This window comes from Balaenoptera physalus (genome assembly GCF_965194825.1).
Source record: "Balaenoptera physalus genome assembly, chromosome: 2".
Lineage (NCBI taxonomy): Eukaryota > Metazoa > Chordata > Mammalia > Artiodactyla > Balaenopteridae > Balaenoptera > Balaenoptera physalus.
The window spans coordinates 163348452-163370495 of NC_138883.1; the positions used below are offsets into that span (position 1 = coordinate 163348452).

The window sequence follows — 22044 nt, forward strand, 5'->3', positions numbered from 1 at the left end:
GATTTTCAAACTGTACTTTGTCGTGAGCTAAATGGTGCCCAAGAGGGATCTAATAGTAAGCAAATACCCGAGAACTGCTCTCCCAGACCTCGAGTGACTGGGTTCTGCCACCTTGACAATCCTTCTCGCCACAGCACCTTCCAGTGACCAGCAAATATATATACACTACCAAATGTAAAATAGATAGCTAGTGGGAAGCAGCCACATAGCTCAGGGAGATCAGCTCGGTGCTTTGTGTCCACCTAGAGGGGTGGGATAGGGAGGGTGGGAGGGAGACGCAAGAGGGAGGACATATGGGGATATATGTTTATGTATAGCTGATTCACTTTGTTATACAGCAGAAACTAACACACCATTGTAAAGCAATTATACTCCAATAAAGATGTTAAACAAAAAAAAAATCCTGCCTCCTTCTCCATCTCAAAACCTATTTTGCCAGCCTCCTGTAAGTAAGGAACTACTAGAAACCAACTTCTTAAGTCACTATTGGTTTTCTCATCACCAGTATTTCTAAACCAAAATAACTTGTCAATGAAAAATAAGTCAAAACTTCAGAGACATTCCCTGAATTAAAACTTCTCATTACAGAGTGGGTTCTGACCCTTATTAATCTTTATACCTCTAGTGACTAGCCTGACATTTACTAGATGATCAAGAAATGTTTGTTAATCTAAAATGATTTGCATCATTCCCTGCATCAAAGCAAGACAGCTGCCACAAGTGGGAGTACACCGCCAGGGCTAGCCTCTGGGGACAGTGACTTCCAAAACCACATACAGTCATCCCACCCCCTGCACCCCCAGGAATCAGCTGCCTCTCGCCCTTTATCGTGCTAAGAACAAATACTGCATGTTGTGGTTCAAGATGCTGAGAGGAAGTCAAACGCCTTTAAATAATTAAGGTGGATTAAATAACTGAAATAAAAGATTTCGAGTGTCCTGTTATTTAGCTTTCTATTTAAATCCTCGGTGACTACCTGTTCCTCTACAAGCCATGAATCATGCAGTGAATAAGTGATTTAAGGTGACTACTAGATTATGCCCAGGAGGGCCTGTCAATATGGCTTGCTATCAACTGCCACTTTATATCAAGGCTAATGGAATGAAATGTAATATGAAATTCAGGTTTGGAGAAAAATAAAACAGTGGTTGTCCATTGATTAAATTGGCCTGAAAGTCTGACATAGTCATCGACCAAATGTTGTATTTCTGAATGAGTCATGTGCTTTTAAGAGGCTGCCAGTGAAATACGGCTTGCGTTTCAGACTGATCCCTGAAAGCTTCCGTTCCCTAGGTTAACTCCTGTGATCCTCACCTCCAAACGTGCCCAGTCAGGACTGCAGGCCTTGATTGATCCTGTCCATCCCAGGCTGAGGACCCTGGGCTTACACCACAGACCAGAGAGGGCCCCGGGGATAAGCTTGTCCGAAGCTGACATTTCACAGAACGGGACACCTTTCTGCTACACCGTCTGCATCCGTTTCCTGTTGCTGCTGTAACAAATTACCACAAACTTAGTGATTTCAAACAACACAGTTTTATTATCTTACAGTTCTGGAGGTCAGGAGTCTAAAATAGGCCCACGGGACAGGGTTCCTTCTGGATATTCCAGGGGAGAATTCCTTTCCTCTCCCTTTCCAGCTTCCAGAAGCTGCCTGAATCCACATCCTTTGGCTCTTGTGTGCCTCGTTCATCTTTAAAGCCAACAGCATAGCATCTTCTCTCCCCTCTGACCTCCTGCCTCCCTCTTATAAAGACCCTTGTGGTTACATGGGGCACACCCAGATAATCCAGGACAACCTCCTAATCTCAATACCCTCAACTTCGTCACATCTGCAAAGTTCCTTTTGCCATATAAGGTAACATACGCCCAGGTCCCAGGGTTTAGATTGTAGACATCTCAGGGGGATGTTATTCAGCCTACTATGTTGTCAAAAGAGAAAATGTTGTAAACAAACCACTGAAAATATTTCTGTCCATTGACATAATCTCATCAGTCTCCAGTGAGCGTGGTGGTGAAAGCACAAAGCATGGGCACAGGGATCACACAGGTTCCGTCTGACCTTGTTCTGCCATTCACAAGCTCTGTAAGCTCGGACCAAATGATTCATGGATTGTCATGTTGCTTAAACATCAAAACCTTGAAGGAAGTGGCAGGAAATGAGGCAGGAGAGACAGGGTGAGCGAATTGAAATATCATGCTAAGGAATTCCATGCCCAAATGTGAGTTTTCCTCTGCCCTGTGAACCCCTGTGTACCCCTGTGTCATGGGTACCTGGGATAGCACTGCCATGATAAATAATTGATGAATGAAAGAATGAGTCTTCAATTTCATGAACCTATACTGTGGTGGCTAATATGGAAATGCTTTGTGTATCTCTGTCTTGCCCACTAGATTCTAAGCTCCTTGAGCAAGGGGGGCAAATCTTGTTCTATTTTACATGCTCACAACCCCTAATGCCTAATAGGTACATGCTTAGATGAACCTTGTAGGTAAGAACCTACTATATCCATGCTCACACGCACTTAATAGACCGCTAATAGATTTTAAATTAAATGCTCTCTCTGTTCCCCAGATAAATGTAAATGTGAAAGAGACCATCTATTTAGTAGCATATTTATAAACTTTCTCACCTTGTCTCTTTAGGAAATCTTTTTAGAAATAGATCCACTAGTTGTAAATATAAAATGAAAACAGACTCAAGAGAAATCTTAAAAATGCTGTCGACTACAGCTGACGTCAGGTCCTGCCCATAGCTCCTCCATATTCTCTCCAGTGTGTGCCAGCCCTGTGACTCCCACATGCAAGCTCCCTCCACTCCTTGCTCAGGGCTTTCTCTGGCCTCCAGCTGGCTGGGGCTGTGCAGATGTGCCGGGGAGTTCATGCTTCCTGCAGCGGGCAGCCAATGACTGACGGTCCATAGTCATTGCAGGATGGAGCCTCCGTGGCCCATAGTGGCATTCTCCTCAATAACACATTTTTGTTGGCTTCCTTTGTCTCAATTCCCCACTCCCTTACCAGTGCCTTCTGGAATCACCACCCAAGTAAACTCCCTGCATCAAATCTTTGTCTTGGGGTCTGCTTCTGTGGCCACAAGTCAAAGCCTACCCACGGCCACGAGCAGCTGGAAGAGGCAGGGAGCAAATTCTCCACCAGGGCCTCTGGAGGGAGCCCAGCCCTGCCTACACCTTGGTTTAAGCTCTGTGAAGCAGATATTGAACTTCTAAGCCTCCAGAACTGTGAGAATTCATTTTTGTTGTTTAAAGCCACCAAATTTGTGGTCATTTGTTATGGCAGCCCCAGGAAAGGAATGCACTTTTACACAGAATTAGTCATTCCTTTTAGGAAAACTGAAGCATCTTAGGTACTTACCTCTTTTAGACACAGGATTTAATTTCTCTGTTTTGAAATGGAAACTTACATGTTCAGAAGTAGTTACTTGAAGCAGATAATATTATTCTCCTGTACAAAATACTCCAGTGGTTTGCGTCCACCTTAGACTAAAATCCTGTCTCAAAGGGCCACGTGGTTCCTGCCAGCCTCCCCACCTCTTCTTGTCTACACTCTCCAGACACATGGACCTTCCTTCAGATCCTGTTTAAGCCTTAGAGCTGCTACACCAGCCGTCTCCAGCTGGAACCCTCTCTCCCTGCCGACTTCACAGTTAACCCCTCCTCTCCCTTCAGAGCTCAAACACCAGCTCCTGAGAGAAGCCTCCCTGGTTTCCTCTCTGAAGTCACCGTCAGATCGCCCTGTTCTAATTCTCCACAGAGCACAGTTCAGCGTCTTGTGCTTCTCCTATGTGATCACTCTTTGCTTAATGCTTTCCCACCCTAGATTGTAGGGTACATTGCAAGAACCTTGTCTGTCTGCTTCACTGAGCTTTTCCCCAATATTAGAATAGGCTGCAGCATAGAGTCAGGGTTCAACAAATATTTGTGAGTGGGTGAATAAAAGAATACACGAATTCTGGTGGAGATGTGGTTTAGTGGCTTTTAATAGTTCCTCTTCAATAAGGATTGCAAACCCAGATGCCTGCAGTGGAGATGCAGGGCATGCCTCAGTAAGAGAATGCATGGCTGGTCCACAGGGCTCAGACCCTGACCATTCCGCCACAGGGAACTGGGGCCGAGTGTGGCCAGAATTAGCTGATTTTTTATTGAAAGAGACACACCCCAAATCCAGGTTTTCATATGAGGCCATTAGCTTTTCAGTATTGTCTCAAAATATTTTACATACTGTTCAAGCCAACCGAGATATGTCTGCCAGTCAAATTCAGACCAAGGATCCCATTTTGCTGTGTCTCCTCTTCAGTCTTCCTTAACTTCCGGGACAATAAGAGGTGGATATTGGATAAGTTGAACTGCTAGCTTATCAGAATTTATTACATAAAGGGAAGAAAAGGAGAACAGCTTCAGGAACCTGCACACGTGTAGAATTCTACACGGGTCTTAATGGGAATATCCGTGTTGGCCCCATCCTAAAAAAAAAAAAAAAAGAAAGAAAGAGAAAAACTGAGAGCAGATAGATCACAGCTTGGAGCAGGCCAGGCCTACAGTGAGACCCCAGCACCCAGAAAACACAGGCTTCTCGCTGTGCAGTGCTGCCGGTCAGTGAAGCAGGGCCCAATGGCAACTGTGGGTACCAGAGCCCTAAATCCTCAACCTGTGATGTTTAAGGCAACAAACCCTGCCTAGACCTTGCTGCAGTGCACTCTCTCCGCGATCAGTGTGCACTATGTGTTTACTCTTTATAGATATATTTCATTCAGTCATGTGTCCTTCCCTTCATCCTGGGATTTCTGATGCCGAGTGTTACTGATCCACCCCCAGAGGTGCCCAGCGTACTCTCAGAGTTTCAGACCCAGTATGTGGTGCTTCTTTTTCACGTATAGATGTAAGGGGATGGAAATTTAGATCGGATGAAGTCCCTGACATCCCCCAGCTCAGGATGGAATGGTGAAAATCCCCAGGTTGGAGTCTCAGCTTTTCTGGTAACTATCAGGTGACCACGGGCAAGTCAGTGACCCTTTCTGGGCCTCAGTTTCCAAATCTGTAGAATAAGGGAGCTGGTGATGAGATGGCCTGCAGACCCCTCCGTGAAGTGACAGTCTCGGCTTGTATGACTGGGTCTCACAGGTGATGCCACCTGCTCCTTCAGGTGTCACTTATGGACTTCGGTGATGCCCACCACACCTATAAGAGTAGAAGCAGCAGGAAGTGCAAGGATCCAGGAAAGGAGGTAATAGGATGGGCTTCCTCCACCCTCTCACGTGACCAGATCAGGCTGATGGAGAGCAGACCCTGACACCTATTTGTAGCAGGGCCTCAGAGCCACATGTGTCTCTTGGAAGGAAAAGAACCTTGTTCTGGACAATTCTGGAAAGGACACTGAGGAGGACTATTTTTGATCACAGACAAACTCCGAAATACATTTGCTTCTTAATCCTTTGAATAAATGATTCATGGAATGCATGCATTTTAAGGAGTTGAATGCTTTTTGGTTGCTTTCCTGGAACCCTCCATTTCTGAATAGTCTCTGAAGACCAGTAATAAATATACACAGCCATATAGCTAAGTGATTATGAACATGCCCTTATGTGTCTGTTACATTTGCTTTAGGAAAAGTCATTAATAAATAAACATTTTCCATAAACACGCCAGATAAAATGAAGGTAATGAGATTATCTTTTAACAAGTCAATACTAAGAATAACAAATGATGACTTTTTAGGGGATTTTCCTGTAAGTTTCCTGGAAGACTCATAAATCTCTTCCTTCACCTCCTTTTGTCCATGACTCTATTCTCCTGACTAAAAATGTACCCTCCTACAATTAAAAATCCACAGTCAATTACACAGAGTTACAGCAAGATGGTGAGTGGAAAATAGCAAATAATCCTGGGAGTGAGTCTTCTTCACTTGCAAGTTCCCTTAATGCCCAAAATGATCCAAGGCTGCAACCCTATGTCTTTTCTCAAGGCAGCTGGTGTGGAGGTGGGATCGGCAACCAGGGATGAAGTGTTATTTCAGGAGAGTTAGAAGTGCTTTGTGCTGAAACGACTTCCCCCACCGACCCTGGCTTCTGTGCCTGCAATCCCCACAGTGTCTGGCACATCCTAAGAACTCGAATGAATTACTTAAGTCTTAATTGGCCAAGGCACAGGGTCACATTTGTTTTGTCCAACAAAGTGTATGCAAAGGTCCAGGATGGAGAAGGAAATCCCACCAGGCTTCCATAGCTTGATGAACTTACCCTCTAAATTTAAAGTGGTCATGGAAGAGGAAGGATTTAGAATCTTACAGACCTGATTGAATCCAAGCTCCACACTTACACACAGGTTATGTGACCTTGCACAAGATATTTAATATCCCTGAGCCTATATTTTATTCTCATCCATCAAATGGAATACTGGCTAAATCAAAGGATGGTTGAATAAAATATCATGTGTAAATTACTGAGCACAGAACTGAACACAGCCAGTGCTCAAGATATGTTTAGCTTTTTCTCACAACTCACCCCTACACACTAACCCCTTGGCTCTGGTTCCTTTTGTTTTAATTCAGATTCGTCAAGTAATCCAAGTAGGAAAATAGTGTTTAACAACCTACATGGAATTTTTTTCTCTTATTAAGTTCTTTGCATAGTGATTTATCAAAGTTTGTATTATTATTTGTTTTGGAACTTGGTGGTTAGAATCTAGAAAAAGGAACCATTCTAAGCTACAAAGAATTCTATCTATAAAGAGTTCGGGGATATGCATTCACCTTTTTAAAGACTGGGCCTTGTTTGGAAAAAACCTCTAAGTGTTCCTTTAATTTTATGGATCTAAAAGAATATACTCTATTATTTTTCCTAGTACTTGGACATAACTATTGACATGAATGCAGTTTTAACAATGAGAAGATAATTTGTTTGAAAAATTGAAACATTGCTAGAATTAATTGAACCAAAGCCATTTAAGAATTTCGTGCCTTTTGGTGGCGGGGGGCGGTACGTGGGGAATATTGAGGGAAGGGTGTCTGCAGTGTCTCTCAGCTCTGTGTAACTTCAGAGGGCAGTGTGCTCTGGAAACTGCGGAAAATCTAGGTTGGAGAACATTCTTCCTACCAGAAGAGAGTTCATGCTAAGCGCCTGGCCTGCACTTTGCACAGCCCAATGTGGACTTGGTGTCACCTGTCATAAAAGACGTTACTAATGAATAAATAATCCAGAATAGACTGATATCAAGCCATTACACCTGTGTGTAATAATGGGCTGTCTCTCTGGGAAGTGGATATTTCTCTTGTTAATTACTGAAAAAAAAGGAGTAAATTCTGGGGCAGGAACCAAGAGCTCGGGAGTGGATCTTAGACTGGGCTGCAGGCAAAATGTCTCTTCTCTCCCTGTGCCTCATGATAGCTGGCATCAACTGTCCTGGGGGACATCCGTGGAAGAAGACCAGTTCTGGAGCCACGGCAGAGCTTGCCCAGGTGGGGGCTATGAAGAATCAGCACCCAGAGCAACGGCCAGCAGCAGTAGAGGTGCTGGTACCGTGGTTCTCAGAGAAGGTGCTGCCCGAGAACGCAAGGACCCATGGAGAGCACACAGCACACAGCGTCAGGGGACCCGCTCTTGTCTTAGGAGGGTAAAGATTCTTCATACGTAAGCCGAGGCTCAAGCCAACATCATTTGGGTAATAAAGGTAATCTAAGCACAGGATATATTCAGCTTGGGCTTGGATAGTTTGTTTACACATGAATCATTTTCCTAACCGTGCTCACATCAATTGATTTGGTTGAGACAGTTTGCAGGCTGATTCTAAAGAGCAGATCCTTCCATACGTAATCACCAGCGCTGGCATCCATATCAGCCCACCCGGTGAGCAAGCCTGGAGTTCTCGTGCTTGCTCTTACAAGAATTTTTTCCGCATTCTGCCTTTAACACAAAAAATATGATAAGGGAAAAATATGTGGAGCCACAGTTATATTATTATGTTAGTTCAGTTATGATATTATTTATTCACCAGATACAAATTATTTCTCCATTATAAATACGGTCCTGAATTATGCTTTAGCGGCAGAACTGGTGCTGTGTTTTATTCGTGGAAGAAGCCCCTGAGATCCCCCCAACCCTTGGCTCAGTTGGAAAGCAGGACACTTCTGTGCGGCTGTTCACCCTTTGATCACATTTCCAGACAGAGCCCCAGCAAAACGAGGCAGAAAGAAAATCACCGGGGGCATATCTAATGCATAAGATAAACATAAGCTACTGGAAAGATGCGTAGGATCAGTAACAAGGAGAGAAAAAAAAGAACACAGAGCCCAGTTGGAACAGGGGAAGGAATCACTCACCACTCAGCAGGGGAAATCACTGCACTTCACTCAGGCAGGTGCGCTGGGCATGTTTGCCTATTAAATCATTACGGGGATTTAAAGAGCCTGTGTAAGGCAATGCCACAGATTGATTCGCATGCTATTTATAATTCCTTAACAGTGATGTTTTGTAGTCAGAAAAATAGATCATGGGAATGGTTCACTGAAAAAAAAAAAAGTAACATTTATTTAGTTCTCTTTGCTGAATAAAGTGGTACAACCACCTTTTGCATTTTCTCCAACGCCATAAAAATGTGTTTTTGTCATGCATAACACTATGTAACACACTGTGTGAGAGGATTCCTGCTTCTCCCCTGGCGGGAGTAGAGGAAACAGCCTGAGGATGGAAATGGAGCCTCGGGCCTCGCACAAACTATGCTCAGGGGCCCCATCCAGGACTCCGAGGGGAAGACAGGCGTCGTGAGCCTAAGTCTTCAGACTCGCCCTTACCAGAGGCCTGGACACCAGGAAAGAGGTGCTCAAATTGCTCTTAAACCCTGTTTCTGGAGAGCTCGGCCTGGGCCCCTTCACGAGTTTTTCTTGAGAAAGAAATCGAGGAGGAGGATGGAGGTGAAGTTCATATGTGACCCTGAACCACCGCCCACCCCCCAGGGAACCGCAAGCTGACCACTGGCTCTGTCTCAAGTTCCCTTGGAGCCCCAGCAGGAATTCCTGTCCTTTACCGGAGGTTCACCTGGGATAGGAGTCACTGAAATTTTACAAAGCACCTTCCTTTTCTTACCCCAGGTCTGCAGAGCTTGCAGGTGGGCAATAGCTATGTTTTCCCATCGCTTCTGGAGAGAGTTGAAGAATCCTCTAGAGGCAAAGGATCCCCAGCTTGAGGAAAGGTATGGACATCTGCCAACCAGAAGCAGGCTTCCGGGAAAGTGTGTGCTCTGAGTCACCCAGGACCATCACTGGCTCTTTCTGTCCCCTTCCCTGGGCCTTCCTGCTGCATTTGACACTGGGGACCTTCCTCAGCCGAGCGATACCTCAATGCTGGGTGAACCCAAGGGAAGAAGAAGGAACCTCCGCCCTCAAGAAGCTCACAAATTACAGCATAAATGGTAAGGGTGCTGCTACAGGTTTCACTGGCTAGTGTAGGGAAATAAAGACAGAACTACAAGTCAGGAAGAGGGGCTAGGAAATCAGAACTCCTCCAGGACGGGGGCAATGTTCTAACGCGTACGATAGTGCCCTGGGCATAATATGCCCCTAATATTTGTTACACTGAACTGACCTGGAGCCTTCCCTCCGCCCAAACACTCCCTCTTTCCACCAGCACTGCCCACCCCCTCTCCATACACTCCCTCCCACAGTGCACCCAAGAATATGAAAGGCATGATTTGAGAAAACATTGCTGGAATGTGGGTTCAGATTCTGTAGGTTTAAGTTCTGTCTCGACCACCACCTGCCCTTATAAACTCGGACAAGTGATTTCTCTTTTCTGGGTCTCTTTTCTCACCCACAAAATGACAGGACTGTTCTAGGATCTCCAACGTTGTTTTCATATAAAAGAAATCATTGCAGGACTGCTAAGAAGACAAGAGGCCACGAGTATAAACACGTTTTATTAATCACTATCCAAGCGTCAGGCGTTTCTATGGACACAGAGTCCATAGCACAACAGAAGAGAAGCAAGGACAGTCAGTCCTCCTTCAAGCATCCTGCCAGGTGTTCTACATTCAAGAACCTCTAGTCAGTTGTATTTGAGCTCCATGATATATTTTTTTAAGTTCTAGGTAAGTTCTGCCCACCATTTGCATACACGTGTATAGTTGTGTATTTTGTATTAGGCCCTTGGCAGTATTTTTTCCCATGTACTCTCATGCAGGAAATCGTGTTGCTAGGGCCTCACCAACCGCTGCCTTAGAGGAGAGGCTGCCTGTGGGAGATTTCAAATATGACTAAGAATCACCAGAAGTGGCCAAGCTGAGCCCTGGTTCTGATTTCACACTGCTGAACAAATCTGCACGTCTGCCCATTTTTTCAGATTAAAAGAGACAATGATCAAAGACTAAACCCTACAGAAATGCTTTCCGCGTCAAGCCTTTTAAGAAGTAGCTCTTATTTTATGACCTATAATGGTTCATTTTTTCCCCTCATGGTTAATTCTGAGATATGATTTGTGTTGCTATCATAAATCTATCTTCTCTTCTACATGCTAGTCGGTTATTGCAGGTGTGGTGAAACGCTACCCACCTCCTATCCAGAGCCTTGATGAATTCCCTCCTAGTTCAGAGTTGCCCGTTGATGGTCCAAGCAGAAAATGAATAGCTAAAAGTCCACATTTAGAGCTAGGCTTCCAGAGTTTTAATCCTGATTGACCGTTTTAATTTTAGAAAATATTTGTCAATATGATTTCAAATATTTCATCTCCTCCATTTGCCTTTCCACTGTTTCTGGGTCTCTGTTTACACAAATGTTATTTCTATACTGTTTCAACTTCCTATAGCTTAGCTAGCCTCTTAATCTCTCTTTTTATCCCTTCCTGGTGCTTTTAGGAGAGCTTTTTGAGTCCATCTTTCCTCTTACTTATTCTTCAGCTATATCAGTTTTGCTATTCAACCATCCACTAAATCCCTTATTTCAACAATTATATTTTCAAAGTCAGTATTTCAAATTGCTTCTTCTTTATAACTGCTTGTTCAGTGCTCCCCCATACCTCTCTGGTGATGCCAGTTGTGCTTATTTTACATTCTCGGTCTGTTTCACGTGTAATTCTGCTTTCTCTGGGCGAGTCCTGCCCACTGGTTTTCTGTCTTCTATTTAGCCTGTATTCTTCACATCCCTAACCATTTCCCTTTTATCTTTTATCCTCTTAGGACTAACAATTTCCTCAGCTAGTAATGTCTACTGAGAGGAGATGAAAACCTCGGATCTAGTTTCTGTCCCATTGGGAAGAGGCTCAGGTCAACCTGCAACCTAACCTTGCAACTTTAGGCTGGCTTTCTTGCCTCATGATAGGTCAGAGGCCTGCTAGAATTGTAATCTGTATTTTTTACTAAAAAAATCTGTAATTTTCTTTTACTTTTGAGATAATTATAGATTCACAGGAAGTTCCATAGACAGTATAGAGAGGTCCTGTGTACTTTTCACTCAGTTTTGCCCACTGGTTATATCTTAGGTAACTAGAGAACAATATCAAAAGAAAAAAAAAAACAGCAGGAAACAGACATAGGTGTACAGGGTTTGTATCCTTCTGTGTCATTTTATCATGTGTACATTCATGCAATCACCACCACAATCAGGATACAGAACGAATGTGTCATCTTCTGTCTCTGTGATAATGGCCTTGCGCTTGGGGATGGTGTAGAAATTTCCAGACCTGTCAACCTCCTGTAGTCAACTACTGACCTCCCATCCCCACTGGGCTCCTGAGCTGCCCTAGGGTAACCTAACCTTGCAGCTTTAGGCTGGCTTTCTTGCCTCAAGATAGCAATGGGCTTGACAGGAATCCCTCTTGAGAAGAAAAGAGGGTACAACTAGGAATTTGTTCTCATCCCCTCTCCCTTTCTTAGCCCATGACCCTCTCCCACTCCAGGCCACCATTCACCCAGCTACTATTCTTCCCACACGAGGGCTCAGCTACCATTTGTCTTTCCAAGTTTCTCAATGGTTTGATCACTTGCCCCTGTGCCAAGAACCCTTGGATACATATGAAGTCTCTCGCTTTATTCATGTGAATGACGCAGAAATGGTCTTAAATTGTTGCTGAACCTCCTGGCAGGCTTCCTTACCTCCAGTCTCTGGTCCCTCTCACCCCGCTTCTCACACTGTTTACCACCAGCTTAGCCATTCCGATGCATCACCTTAGCCGGGCACCTGCCCGTTAAAATTGTCTGGTGACACTTTGTTGTCTACATCATGAACTACAGATTTTCAGCCTGTCATTTCCACAAACGGATTTCATCCTAATGTCCCAGACTTTTATTTCTCCCTCTGAACCTTTTTCTCTCCAGCCCCCCAAACCAAATTTCCCCTCCACTGTGAATTTCCTCTTCAGGACTACCCTTTATTTCTACCTTTCACCCACATGCCACCCAGCCAAGTTCAGTAAATGTTTGCGTGAGTCTCCCCCGCTGGGATGGTTCTTTCTGTCCCTTGAGTTCCTAAAGCAAGGCTTCAAACACCTTAACTGAGGACATGTCATTGATTGCACTCTAATATATTGAAATGTCCTCATCAGATTATACATCCCTTTAGGGTAGGAGTGTCTGTCTTATCATGTGCATCTATCTCCCATAGTCTTGAACATGATGTTGTGCCTACAGTTGATGGAGGCTTTCAACTAATTTCACAACTAATTTCACCATTCATATGCATACTTTCTCTGCATTATCTGGAAGCCTGGAGGCCAGAGTTCAGCTCACTCATTTTCTTTCTTCTCTCTCAGCATCATGCCCAGCACCCAGATATTTGAAGTACTATCTAATTCTATCCTTGACATCAGAACAGCTTCAATTCTACAGCCAAATCTATGAATAGGTGCATACCTTCTCTCTGGCATCTCATAATAAGAACCCCAAATAGTAATAATTCATTTATTGTGCCCTGTGCTAAAAAAAAAAAAAGCCCTCCTGGGAGGTGTATGTGTTTTAAAGAACATAGGCTAAGTGAAATGACCTTGACTTATCAAAATAAGAATCTAGAAAGCAAACAGGACTCATCACACATGGGACTAAGCTTGCAGTTGTTGCTCAGAAGTAGATAAGCTCTGGAACAAATCTAATTACTTGATATCTAACCTGCCAGTTTCAATAGGTCACCCTTCATTACTTGGGATCTTAAGTTTACAAGACAATTGGAAATGTTAAAGTCCTGAATATCATGATTACTCACAAAATACTTTGGAAGTTTGCTCCTGAGCAATGTATTATTTTCTATTCACGGTCCCTATCCCTATAGTTTCAAAGTAGAAATAGAACATCTATATGTAACTATAGGGGCCTCAAATACCAATACATTGAAGCAAGGATTTTACCTCAAAATCATATAGTACATGAAAGTTTAAAGTATTGTTACTCGAAAATCATAAGCACACAATTGCATCAATCATTTCTATCTTTGACTTGAGATGTTTAGCCTTGTCAAATATTTTTAAAAGTTCGGAAATTTTTATCAGTGTTATATAATGGGAAAGAATGAAACATTTGGAACTAAGGGGTCCCGGTTAAAATCTTGTTCTGATAATTTTCTAGCTGTATAACTTGGGACACATGCTTGAATTCTCATAGATCCATTTTCCTATTCTGTAAAATGTGAAAAATGATACCTATTTTATGGGATAGCTGTGAGAGTTAAATCAGATAATAAACATGGAAATGATTAAATAGAGCACTTTGTAAACTAGAAATCATTGCACCATCATCACTTTTCTTCATTTAAAAAGTTATAGTGCCAATGTATGCATGGCCCTAAATTAGGTATCTTAATAGATCAAGAAAGAGCCCATTAAAAAAACACTGTATTTTGACATATTTTATAATTCAGTGGACCACTATCTCTAATACTCAAGGACACTGGTTTTACATTAACTAATATAGTTCAAACATTCAAAGCACTTAGCTCCCAAGGATACTGTCTAGAAATCTTGATATAGTCACCTAAGAATAATTAAATGAATGAGTGTAGCACCAGCAGTAAGAGGCCTCCTGGCCTTGCCAGGTGTTGGATTTATTCATTTATTTATTTATTTATTTATTTATTGGCTGCGTTGGGTCTTCGTTGCTGTGCGCGAGCTTTCTCTAGTTGCAGCGAGTGGGGGCCACTCTTCACTGCGCTGCTGCGGGCCTCTCATTGCAGTGGCTTCCCTTGTTGTGGAGCACGGGCTCTAGGCACGTGGGCTTCAGTAGTTGCAGCACACGGGCTCAGTAGTTGTGGCTCGCAGGCTCTAGAGCACAGGCTCAGCAACTGTGGCGCGTGGGCCAGGTGGTAGATTTTTGATGTGTAAATTTACCCTGGGCTTTCCTTATCTGGTCCCTTGATACTTAGAGAAAGACCTCCTACTTTATGCAGAAACCATTCCAAAATTATCTCAGAAAGTTGAGAATAGTATGTATTTTTTCAAGGGTAGGAGGAAATAAATTGATCATGCATATCAAGGCTAAGCAATCCAAGGTTTTTTAAGGAAAATGCTTTGTAAAACTTCTTTAAGAAGGAAATTCCTGTGAAAGAATAAAAAGAAATTATATCTCAAAGAAGAGGAGTAAAGGAAGAAAAGCTATGTATTCAGTGTTTAAAGTAACCTTGTATGCAGACTCTTCGGAACAATGTCTGTTCCCTTTGCTTATTTTGGTTATTCGGACTTCTCTAATAAGCTATTTTGAGGTCTTTTTAAAATCATTTTAATTATTATTAAGGAAAATTTTTTGAAATAAACATATTTTTCCACTATCTCATTTGATGGCAGAAGAGAAAGAAAGCAAATCAAAGACATATGGTAAAATTACAGACTATGGTTAAGTATCTCCAGTGGCCTGATAGGTTGTTCCAAGGTATATTTTATTTAATTCTACTGAGTGTTATTGAGCTGCTCAAAGCAGAACTATGTGTTAAATTGTATTTCTTTATTTGCCCACATCACAATTCAATAATAGTTAATAATAAGAGTTACCATTTATCATTTACAATGGGCCATGCCCTATGTTAACATCTTTACATGTGTTATGTCCTTAAATCTCCAAAATGGCCTTTGAAGTAGACACCTTTCATATTCGTACTTTCTAGTACGGAAAATTAAGTGATCATGCCCAAGGTCACACATCCTATAAGAGGAAGATTCCAGGTCACGCTGGTAGCAATGTTAACAACTTAACACTTATGGTGCTACTGCATGCCGAAAGTGCCTATTGTATATTAGTTGATTATGGTTTTGACAGAATACAATGAAAGTACACTTACTTATAAAAAGTTATCTGCCACATGACTGTATTTTTGTAGATTTGAATTAAAAAACAAATTTGAAGCTATATTGAATGTATAATATTTGATTAAATAGTTTCAGATAGCCAAACTAAGTCTAGAATAGGAAAATTGTACCTCGATCTAGCTCTAATAAGTAATCTATATTCTGACATCATTTTACTTTTGAACAGTTAAATTACCTAGGGGACTAGAATCGGAGACAAGGTACTAAGGAGAATCTCTCCCATACTTAATATGCAATGATTAAAGGGTGAAATAGCCCTGACCTTGAATTCTCTCACAGTTTAGGTTATGCCCTGAACATTACATTTATGCTGTAATTTTGTTTCCTTTTGGTGTAAAGAAAGAAACTCTTATGGGCAATGCTTATTGAGCTGCTGTGGTCAAATATTTATTAAAAAGAGCATATTGATTTGCAGATTATGACTGACCACATATGAACCCTTCTTTCCAGTGACATTCTTATTTAAGGTATTGATTAAGGGCTTTTCATGCAGAAAGCATTTTTCTTGTCAGTTCAGTTATGCTGGCTTTTGTAATAAGCTAATTTGATTTCCTTTTTTAACCTTTGTTTGATTAGGGGAACAGACATTTGCATTAAAATTCAAGAGAGATGAAGTCTGTCATCGATCTTGACTTCCTCATGGACCTCTTGTACTCAGCGAAAGATGATTTAGAGAATGTCAAGAGTCTTGGAACAACCGTAATTAGAGAGGAAAAAAAATCGCTTCAGACTTACACACCAGTAAGGGCTTATTTGACAGAAAGGGCAATTGCATTTGGTGGATATGTTTTAGAGAAATCAAATTCAGGAAGTTTAATCTTCTTCTTAGGCCAAGTCATTAAGAGAGCTATGAGATGAGCTGCCGTTAATAAAGTACTCCTTAGTTAAACCAAAACATTTCCAAACAACTGAAGAGGTTAAACAAAACATGTACATTGTTACTTGCCACAAAAGAGGACAAAAAGTAAATTCTAATATTTCTTTATAAGCATGTTCCTGGTAAAACACTAACCTCAAGACAAGTTTGTGATTTAATCCCCTATTGCTGTCTCTGAGAATTGTGGGGATAAAACCCATATCAGCTCAAGTCTTCCACTGGTATACCCCAGGATTAATCAGTCCTCTTTTACAATAACACTCAAAGATATTTGCAAGTTCTTATAGTTGCCCTTGACTCTGGATCCTTTTCCTAGAGAGGAAATCAATGTATTTTGTGGCTTCAATAGCGTAGATGCATTGCTTATTCCTGAAATCCCCTCTAAAGATCTTTATTTGGATCTTTTCTGGAAATTAAGACTCCTACCATTTTCTGAGGAGTTCCACTGGGCTGGGGATTTTTAGTTCAAGAGGAATTCACCTACAGTGAACCTAGGGATGTAGTAAATGTTCAGTGGGATACATGGAAACCATATTAGATGGGCCCACCGGTTCCTTTTGCAATAGCTACTCAGAAAGTTTTCCAGCTGATACAGGAGTTAGAAAAACCAAAAGACAAGAAAAGGAAACAACTTGCAAGCAATTGGTGCAAAATTTCTGATTCCCAATGTAATTGGGAACTCTCTTAACTCAACTGGATAAATTCTCATGATTCTACATCGCTTGGTCAGCAGGTCTTCGCTAATTTCTTTCTTTCTCTGGAAAAATCATTGAGTATACTTACTGAAAGTACCTTTCCGTTATTCATTGTTCTGCCAGAGGTGGTTCATCTCCATTCCAAAGTTTCCTGATTTCACAACTTATAGTTGTGGTTTAACTATCTTTTTATATTAATTTTTAAATTAATGTAAATTGATGTATTTCTCCTTTAACATAACATAAGCTAAGATACTAGGAAACCAACTGCTTAAAAACTCAATTCAATTTGGAAGTAGATATTTGGCATTTGGCATTAGAGATAAATCTAGTGTTTCCTTTCTTCTGTGAGTAATATTATACAATTGTACACATTTTAAGGACTGCAGAAGAAATATGATTGTTCAAATGTGAAACATTTCTAAATTAATAAAATAATACAACTACAATTACTTTCCAATTCCCATGCAGTTAGGTTCTTTTACAGTAAAGATAGCACTATTTTTATTTTATTTCTAACAAATAATTGAGATGAAATATGTTCCATTTATGGTACCAAGTTTTCATACCGTTAATGGTATGGAAGTAGATTATCCATAAAACATGGCAGAAGAATGTAAGAGAAGTATTTTCATATGTCCCATATGGGCAAATCATTAACTGTTCTTTCATGTTGTGAACCCAAAAGTGTCCTTATTATATTTTATATTGTGTTAAAATCAATATAATGTGATATAAAATTCATCCAGAGGATAATATATTTATGTATTCCTAAGGTGTTTTTAGTTGAGACATTTATTTGGACTTTAATTTTAAAAGAGTAACACTGCTTAGCTTCTACCTGCATTGTTCCTCCCGTTTTATTGCAGCCCCCAGTCCTGGCACCTGGGAAATCCATCAGACTCATCCCAGTGGAGGTTTAGGGGGCAGACACATCATTTTTTTAAATCTTCAGTTGCCCTTCAAATCCACTGAACAGAATTCCTTATCTCCTAACAAAGATTTTACTAGAGTATTTTATGTGTAATTCATCAGGATAGCTGCCAAAATTTTCAAATTTATTTTTAAAAGGTAGGAGCTTTGTGGCAGACAAGCTCAAGGTTTAAAAGGCCTGATTTTACATGCTTTTCATGTTCCCTGTGGCCTCTGAAGTCTAGTTTATTGGTAACCACCACGTTACTATTCCTGTCTCAACTGACTCCTCATTACTCAAAGCCAATAATAATTGCTAAATATGACTAATATCACGTGGAAGGTCGCAAAGTTCACTGCTAACCTTCATTCCAGCTCAAAATGTTTTCAAGGTTAATAGATTGATTTTGAGCTGAGATATGATGCATTTATAAAATGGGAGAAAATGAAAAATTTGGCATCACCAATATGTGGATAGTTTCAAATGATTCATTTGTTACATTTGGACTGTAGCCATGAAATTCATTTGATATATATCACATAGTTATATTCTGACCTAGACAATGGAAAATAAATTAATGATACATTTTAACATAAGACAATTTTGCGAACACACACACTATTCCAGGATGAGAATTAGGGCGTTGTAACTTACTGACTATTCCAGCTGAGGGATACCAGGCACCTAAGATAGAGCCTAAGCACTTTCAAAGATTGAGACTACACTAAAACACAGCTCAGTTAAAGCTGTAATTCTAAGAGGCTAATTGCTGATTGCATCCCTTGGTGTCCTTGCTTGGAGGAAGGACAAATGAAATTCCTGGCCTCATCTCAGTTCTGTGCTTCCTGCACTTTGTGGCACCCAGGTTCTGGCCCACAGAATCTCCTGTTTTGCCCACACTCTTGACTGGACTTGACAAGGACTCTAGGGTCCCAGAGAGACCTTTACTACCTGCCTTTCTGATCCTGCCCAATGCCTGCTCTGAGCCCATTCCCACAACTTGTTTCTGAGTTTGAATTTCAAAATCATTTTGATGAGCTTGGGGAGCCCTGGCATCTGGCCTGGCTTTGCCAGAACCTGGCCCACCAAACAGAAGGCAGAATTTCCTGGGAGAGTCTCCCAAGTCTCAGTAGGCTTCCTTGTCCTCATTAAGAACAAGTCACCGAGACCTGCGGTTTTTTCCTCTCAAATGTTGTTCAATTCGCCATTCCTCTTCATTCCATGAGGCCTAGATCACTAACCGCCCCCTCTAACAGACGGCCTTTATTTTCTCCTCCCATCTTACTTCCTGGTTAATTAGCCCAACCACAATGAATATCCTTGCCATCTTCTCCTGAAACAGTGCCAGTGAGCTCCCCTTGCCTACAGAACTGCACACAACCCCTCGGCTTGCTCTCAGTTTTCCTACCTGCGGTTCCACATTCCTGCTCCTGCTGTTCTTGGGGAAGAGATGGGTCTGTGATCCGCCCTCGGCTCAGCTCTCCCCTCACTGCGTGAATGTGGGCCGGTCACTTAATCTAGCCAAGCCTTCCTTTCTCAGCTCTGTACAAAATAACACCTGCCTTTCACACTGTTGTGAGGATTAACCACACAATGCAGACAATTCCTAGCATGCTCCATGAATAAGGCAAGGGCTCCACGCACTTGTAAGAAGACTTTGTTACCGGCCTGCAACTCTCAGCACTGCTCGAAGGCTCTCTACCTACTTACTTCCCACTCACTCTTTAAGGCCATGTCAGATTCCACTGTGATGAAGACAAATAGACTCTCATGACACAGAGGTGCTTGATCACATCCTATTCTTATCATTTCCTAATTCTTCAGGTGTGACCGTCTTGTCTTCCCCAGTAGATTACAAGCTCCAGGAGGGCAAACTAAAATCTCATCCTCTGTCACTAATTTTTTGTTGCTTTTTGGCCTCATCTGCTCTGCGCATTCAGCATCCCCTTGCCCCAAATATTTCTGAGGCCCTCTGGGCGCATCTACAGCGTTCACTAACATTTCCCCCTTGTGGTCTCCAGCCTCCACTGAGCAGCCTAGGCCTCGTCCTCCTCCAGGGCTTCCCACACCATCTCCACGAACCATTTCCACAAACACTGCTGCCTCTGCAGTGGACACTGTCACCCCCCTTGTCCCCTTCACGTCTGCCTTCCCTGGAGGTTGTCATGTCCACTGACCATCATCTCACTGTACTGGGGCCCCTGAGTCCTGCTCCTTGTGCCCCAGTGTCTCAGGGGAGCTTTTAGGAAAACAGTCCTTATTTAGGGAAACGTTTTTCATGGGATATGAGTTTATGGGAAAGCAGCCAAGAAAAACACAGAGTGACAGATGCAGAATTCCCTACTCCAACTGGTAGTTAAGGCTTTGCTACTGGGTTAAGTCTGTGGATCTAGTTGCCTCTTTCCTGAGGCTAGGTTTGCTTCCAGGAGCCCTCAGTACCTCAAGCAAGCAGACTTCTGATGAGCCCTGTTCCAGGTCCCCAGCCAGGTCTCCTTTCCAGCACCAGCATTAGCTTAGGACAAGCATCACAGTCCTTAACAGCACCCTGCTGGACACACATAGAAAAATCAGCTAAAGGGAATTCCCTGGCGGTCCAGTGGTTAGGACTCCTCACTTCCACTGCAGGGTGCCTGGGTTGGATCCCTGGTCGGGTAACTAGGATCTCACAGGCCTCGCGGCATAGCCAAAAAAAAAAAAAATCAGCTAAAGGTCAGTGGACCAAGTATCTTATCATGTAATATAAATAAAATAATTTGGGGCATTAAAATGAATCTGTACCATGAAATTTTATTTTTTTAATTCCTGTTTTGAATGTCTTAAATTGTTCGTCTCTTTTTTATAAAAGTAAGACTAAAGGAACATAATGTCTGTTATTCAAAACATGCATATAGGGCAATTTATAGCACATCTAGCTTCAAATAACCAGGTTGAGAAAGACTAAACTTTGCAAAAGCATATGTTCAAAAAAAACTGATTTTTTTTTTTTTTTGCACTTTAGATAGCAAACACCAAAATACTTCCAAACCCTACAATGAGGAGGCAGCATTAAAGAATTTTGCTAAGAATACTTCTGAAGCTACAAAAATTCCTCTGGCCCGAGAATTCAAACTGCTCCCTCACCATTTTGGTGTCATAATTTGGTGCAGGTGAGCCTCATCTCCAGTCTGGGATGCTTCCAATTCTTCTGTTAACTACCCCTAACCTTCCCTGGGAAGGCCAAGGCCACCCTAACAGGCATCAGGGGAACCTCGGTGCCAGAGGCCTGGTCTGCAGGAGTCCTCCCTGACTCTGAAAAAGAAGTAAGAGAGGGAGTGGGGTAGTTTGAAGAAAATAAAAAGTAAGGGAGAGAAAGCAAAGTACTATGTTGCTCTATGGCTGACACTCTGGTTTTTAGTCTCCTAAACACAATGGCTTTACCTGGTTACTTTAAGGCTTTCAAATCTGAATATAACATCCTACACAAACACGTACCCCAGACAGATGCATATACACACCTTCACACAGACTCTTTCAGAATTGAAAATATTAAGACGAACCAACAAGGGATTAATTTCACTGTTGTTGCCATTTTCTGGTGACGTAAATTGGGGGCAGGAACACTATGGAATTGAATTTCCACATGATATGATATACAGACTAGAAAATGGCATGCACAGAACATTAGAATCAGAAGCGACCTTTTTTTTTTTTATATATATAATTTATTTATTTTATTTATTTATTTTTGGCTGTGTTGGGTCTTCGTTTCTGTGTGAGGGCTTTCTCTAGTTGTGGCAAGCGGGGGCCACTCTTCATCGCGGTGCGCGGGCCTCTCACTGTCGCGGCCTCTCTTGTTGCGGAGCACAGGCTCCAGACGCGCAGGCTCGGTAATTGTGGCTCACGGGCTTAGTCGCTCCGCGGCATGTGGGATCTTCCCAAACCAGGGCTCGAACCCGTGTCCTCTGCATTGGCAGGCAGACTCCCAACCACTGTGCCACCAGGGAAGCCCAGAAGCGACCTTTGAAATCATCTAATTCAATTTCCTCAATTTGCAGATAAAGAAACTAAGGTCGTGAGAAATGAAGTTGTTTGTTCAAAGTCAGGGAAATATTCAAAGTTAAGGCTGGAATTAGGACCCATTTCTCTCTAAAATCTACCTCAATTTCCCCTCTGAACAGCTGTCATCTTTTGCCCAATTTGGGGCCTTAAAGCTGAAGGTGACTTCTTGACCCTAATGTTGTACTAAGGTATTTGCTAAGAGGTAGCCTGCTCAGGTGTAAACACGCTTTGTGGTTTC

General features: G+C 42.1%; 1 long non-coding RNA gene across 1 annotated transcript; it reads right to left on the reverse strand.

Annotated features, from left to right (window-relative positions):
* Positions 1 to 251: 251 nt before the first annotated feature.
* LOC309655040 lies at positions 252 to 21051 on the reverse strand. The gene is made up of 2 exons (XR_014260570.1): positions 20889 to 21051; positions 252 to 20316 (listed from the first exon to the last, which is right to left on the reverse strand). It is a non-coding gene; the product is annotated as an uncharacterized lncRNA (long non-coding RNA).
* Between the last annotated feature and the right edge of the window lie 993 nt (positions 21052 to 22044).